The following is a 6,021-nucleotide window of genomic DNA, read 5'->3' on the forward strand; positions in this document are numbered from 1 at the left end:
ATGATTGATAAGAAGAGTAGTACAGAAATGTACAGATGGAATAAATCTGTTTGTTTTTGCTTTTTTAAACCTTAAATGGTTTCTGCTATTAAAAACCATCTGGATATGCGATAATATGTACATTAGCTTTACTGTTACCAGATTTAACTTGCATGTCTGGGTTCAGTGCAGCTAGTCAAAGGGTTATGAAGAGGATTGTGATCCTAGGTCCAAAAACAGCAGCTTTCTTGTTGAAATACAAGCTTTAAATAGAGACCTGGATCATTTCTGAAGCAATTTTTCAAATACATCTGGACAGATTAAATTGGCTTCATTTGGCATAACCATGGAAAATCACTGGAAAATATAACAGGACATTTATTCAGGGATGCACTAAAACAAACAGTTTTAGGTTGTTAAATATACATTTGTGAGGGAATACTTCATATCTGACTAAAATGTATTTTATTTGTTTCTTTTCTTAAATCCTCCATCCATTTTCTTCTGCTTATCCACATCAGGGTTGCTGGAAGGGCTGTCATAGGTGTGGCACACCACAGGCAGCAAAAAGGAGTCTATCATAGCACTTATACATTTTTAACCCCTTTTTTTTATTATACCACTTCTTCTTACTGTTATTAAAAATGTCAGCGATGAAATTATTCAGCAGTAACACTTCTCTACTCTACTTCGCAGCACTAGTCACTATGACACTTCTCATGAATAATAAACACATTTACATTTTATGGCTGTTCGCTTATGTAAGATTTTAAAAACTTGATTTACTATTCGAATTTTTTTTTCCATTGTTAAATAATTTGCTTTTTTTCTTTTTTCCCCACCACGGTTGAAAAAGTGCCTTGAGTCCAGTGGCAAATTCAGAGCAGTTTAATTAAAAAGGATAGTTTTCTTTTTCTGCTTGGCAGCTCTCCGTAAAGCCGTCTATACACACCAGGAAAAAAAAAAAAAGTGGTGCTTAAGTGTGAATTTCAATAGTTTGAATGAAAAAAATTACTTGTGGATAGGCTCATTTAAAGATATGCTACTATTGCCCTCTAGTGTTATTTTCATGCAAATACAACTTGAAAATGGATGGATGACAATAAGTTGGAGTGAAAGAGACCAAGTCTGTGGCAGCGTCTGCATTGCAAATAATTATTTATGTTTGTTTTTACTATTTCCCCCCCCCCCCCCAATGTGCTAACCAGTGCAGTGCCGTGCCAGCCTTAACCAATATCAGAAGAGCAAAAGACAGTCAATGGGTTATAAATATATCTACACATCGGAAATCTAAATACAGTCTGTGAGCTTATTTCAAATCTCTTTCATTTACACTGGTTTATATCAGGTTATTATGGTGTTGGGGGAAAAAAAGGATATTCTGCAAATACCAAAAGCTCAAGCAGATTTCTCAGACTGGTCTGAAGAAAAAAAATATATTCATAGGTTTTCCATCCTTATTCTCCGACATCTTCTCCACAGTGGGAAAGAGTTCGGGGAGATTTAAAATGTCCTCTCTGTTCTTTATACAAATACACCAGGAGTGTGTAAATTTGCTGGAGAAAGCCAGCTCAAATTCCCATTTTCATTAAATCATCTCAACCACAAGCTGACCTTTCTTGTGACCCAGTTTCTGTTTCTCATCCAAAATGTATTAACATAAAAAAGTACTTAATATGCATCATTTCAATATAGAATTAATGTACCCTTTTTGGTCAGAATGCAAAATTCCCAAGCAAGTGAATTTGCTTTTCAAATTGCCAGGAATAAGAATATACATCTTCCAACTGAACCCACCGAAGGTAATTGCCAGTATGACTAATATTGCACCTTTTTGTTTGTCGTTTTCACGATGCAACAAAGGGAGAACAAAATGTATTTTCATGGGCAGCTAAGAGGATTTTTAAATTATGCTTTCAGTAATGCATCTGGTTTGTGTCTCTCGGTGTCTGGAGGAGTACAAATAGTCGGATCACAGTGGTGACTCACTGAAGCAGTCATGTGGAAGTGCCAGTAAGATGAAATCCTGCTAAAAACAGTCCAGGCATTTACCCCAATTTCACACCTCTGTGATGATTAGAACCTTTTCATATCCAGTTGATTCACTCATTTATTCATTTATTTATTTATTTAAATCAAGAGTGTTTCTAGTATATATATTCATGCCTGTGTTCATTTCATTATTTCCCTCTAGGAAAGATTGATTTGATATTTTACTTTAATATTATGTAAACATAGACATCAGGAAATATTAGAAAACAGCTATGCCAAATTCTATATCTGTAATATTCCAGAAGAAAATTTTATTTATTCTCCTGATTAAGTTTTTGCATTAAAATTAGAAAAGGGGTTGAATGGATAACCACTAGATGGAGCTAGTGGCTCTAAGTGACGCTTGAACAAGGGTTTTTCTTCTTCTGAGACCCCAGTGTTTCAGTGTCTTTATTGTTTTATGTTTTTTTTTTATCTATATTTTTATTAATTTCACCACTAGTTTTAGTCTTTAAACATTATTTAGGGCATATGCCAAGAGGGAAGATTTAGGAAAATCTATATAGGTGTAACTTTTTGGAGGCAGTTGACCCACAGTCTTGTAGACTTCCACATTCTCAGTGAACATGTTAAAGTGTCATTTGGTAAGTTAAGATAATAAATTTGACAAATGAACAAATACTACAGCTAAGGAAATTTCCTCCATGTTTTTCAAACTTTTTCAATTTAAAAATTTGGCACAAAATATCTGTAATCTAACAAAATTGTTACATTTTTTTAAAATGAAAATTTTATTTTTGATTTTGCTAGTTTTTTCCACAATAACGATAATAAATAATTTTTAAAAATAACATCCTCTTTTAGGTTTTTTGTTTGATTTTAGTCACCTATGATAACCTTTGTTTCGATGGTCATCATATTTCTCACAGGTTAGTGTTACCCTGTTTTTTCTTGTGTTGTCCTTTCTAACGTTATTTTCTCATTTTTGGAGCAGAAACGTTGACTTGCACATCTTCCCCTTTTACATTATTATAAACAGTTGCAGAATGAGGTCAACATCATCTTTGTTGATTAAGGTTTTTAAAAAATATGTTATAATGGCATTTTCACCTTATCTCCCTTTGGTAAATCCAATGCAAACAGTTTGGTATTTATTTTCACATAAGCAGTGATGACACATGGATGATCTCGAGCCTGTGGGAATGACTTAATGGAATGCAAACGATGAGCTGGAAATCTCTAATGCTGTGAAATGCTGGGTTCAAATTTTATTAATCATATAGCAGAATCCAGACTGGCAGCCTTTCCAAGTTACGCCTCACCTTTTACGCCTGTGATAGGCTCCAGATCCTGTGTATGGATGGTTGAATACAACATTATTTCAAATTAAAATAATGACTAATATATTCAAAGTGCTTTACATCATCTTTATAATTGTGTATATGGGAGTGATTTATATCAATAAAAAATATTTGCATATTATTGACCCTTTTTCTCTCAACATATATTTGGCAAAGACTGAATTTAATCATAATTTGGCTCTTTTTAACCCTCTGATGCATAGTGGTCACTGGAGTGGACAGCTACTAAAACGTACATATCTCTTTAATGCATTGGTTTCTATGGTGGAACTGCATATTAGCCTCTAGAGTGCTCTCTGCTGCCATGCTCCATTGAGGTCAATTCAGTGTTCAGTTAGTGCAACTGCAAGTAAATTTCCTCTGAATCAAAGATGGCAGACAAACTGTCACCCCTGCCGACCACTGCTGGCATATCCTGTCAATCCTTCTATGCTAAAAGAGCCCAACAGGTAAAAAAAATATGATGATATGCAGTAACATCTAGGGAACGATATTATCTGTTTGGAATAAGAAATTGTTATGTCTAATATGTAGAAAACTACAATTAACCATGTGTCCACTGTAGTGGACATCATGCATTACCTACTATATTTTTTTAACATAAGTCATAAATTGTCTCACTGTTTTTTGGGACTGTTTTGGTTATAATTAAGCATATAATTGTTACATTTATAAGCTACTCATTTAAAATATATATTTCTGTGCAGATCAGCTGTAGTTTGAGTTACTATAATAATTATTTTATCATATTTTGTAGACTTCAAATGCAGCAAAGAATAAGGCAGCGTACAGAATAGTCCAGGAAATTCCATCCAGCTCCAGTGATGATGATTTCATTGATGAGTGCAGTGATGAGGAGTTCAGTGATAAGTCCAGTGATGATAAGAGTGGCTGCCAGAGCAGAACAGAGACATAGGAACTACGGCTGATGAAGACACAGACAGTCAGGATGCAGAAAGTGAGAACGATGAGGGGCAGGATGAAGAGGAAGGTCAGTATGATCAGGGAGCTGTGGGAGATGGGTACATGGCACCTGACCATACTCAAGCCCGCAAAAATATTTGGAAAGTCCAAGACAATGACTTGGTTGGAGACTTGCCTCCTTTTCTAGGAGAGTGGAAATTGAATGTGGAGGGGAAGGATCCCATAGATTTCTTCAGACATCTGTTTCCAGCAGATCTAATTGATAATATAACATACAACTGGTGGTGGTCAGAGGGCCCGGTGGCGCCAGTGTCCGGCAGCCTCGCCTCTGTCAGCGCGCCCCAGGGTGGCTGTGGCTACATTGTAGCTTGCCATCACCAGTGTGTGAATGTGTGTGTGAATGGGTGGATGACAGGTTGTGTAAAGCGCTTTGGGGTCCTTAGGGACTAGAAAAGCGCTATACAAATACCGGCCATTTACCATTTACAACACCAACTTGTATGGGAAAGAACTGTCAGTAACAAGAGAAGAGATTCTCCCTCCAGCAATGCAAAAGAGGAAGACCCAGTGGGACCCCACAACCCGTGAAGTGGAGAGCAGTCACCAAAGTAGCCTGTGAGGTCAGGTTTGCCACAGGATATCACTGGCCCCAACTGACCGAGGTGAAAAATGCAAACAGGTGCCATGATGTTGTGTGCACACGGAAGACCAAATACATCTGCATGCAATGCTGTGTGCCATTGTGCCCTGGATGCGTTGCAAACTTTCGCACAGCCTAGGTGTGATGAACATAGAACTGTTTGGAGATGCAGAGACTAAGATGTCAGTTTGTGTTTTCTTCCAGCATGCTACTAAGGGCTTGGTAATACTGTCCTGCATCGTTATAGAACTGTGTAGACTCAAAAATGTTTCTCTTGTTGGAGATAGTTTGCCATATTCAGGTGTAGGATTCATAGCTAGGACTGTTGATTGGTTTTGTTATTTACGTCTAAACATTGGGGCCTTATGAGTTGAAAGTTCCAAAAAAATTGCTGAGATGTTTTTCAAAGGATACAAGCAAACAAGTGTTTGTATATTTACAATAGAACACAAGGTAATTAATTTTTACAGTAAATTCACAGTATTTCATGCTAAGTGCTCAGGCGCATGTAGTCCACTGGAGTGGACAAGTTTATAACTTTATAAAAAAAACATATTTTTGAAAAAAAAAGAGTTAAACATTTTTTTTCATGTCCTGAGAAGAATAAAAGCACTTAAGAAAAAAATCTTGACCAAGGCTTTCATAATTCATGCATCAGAGGGATAAAGCACAATTTTGAGAGTTAAGATTACAGTTCATGTGTTTCTAGAATAATTGTTGAGGAGAACCTCTTATGCTGAGTCCTTTAATGCAGCATCACTTAAATGTACCTTTAAACAAACATTGAAAATCTCTTCCAGACTTACCATCAGTCCTTTCTTTCTTTGTTTAGTCTGAGCAGATGTGTTTTTCTCCTTTAATCCACCATTTTATCCTGTAATAAGATACAATTGTATTCACAAGAAAGCAGGGCAGTGCACTGTGTATTCATGTGCACACAAAGCAGTATAAAAGAAGAAAAATACATACAATTTAATACACTAACCCCAATGACTGAACTTGATTTTGTCTACCAGCTCCATGTAATGTAGTAATGAACATGTGTATTTGTTAAAAAAAAGATTTTTAATATGTGAATGCTGAGAAAAAACAACCAGGTTAAAGTATACTCCTTTACTAAGAGGT

This window comes from Aulonocara sp. 'chitande type north' Nkhata Bay, linkage group LG8 (assembly GCF_057382095.1).
Source record: "Aulonocara sp. 'chitande type north' Nkhata Bay isolate Kocher_YH1m ecotype deep benthic linkage group LG8, A_spYH_male_GT1.1, whole genome shotgun sequence".
NCBI classification, from domain to species: domain Eukaryota; kingdom Metazoa; phylum Chordata; class Actinopteri; order Cichliformes; family Cichlidae; genus Aulonocara; species Aulonocara sp. 'chitande type north' Nkhata Bay.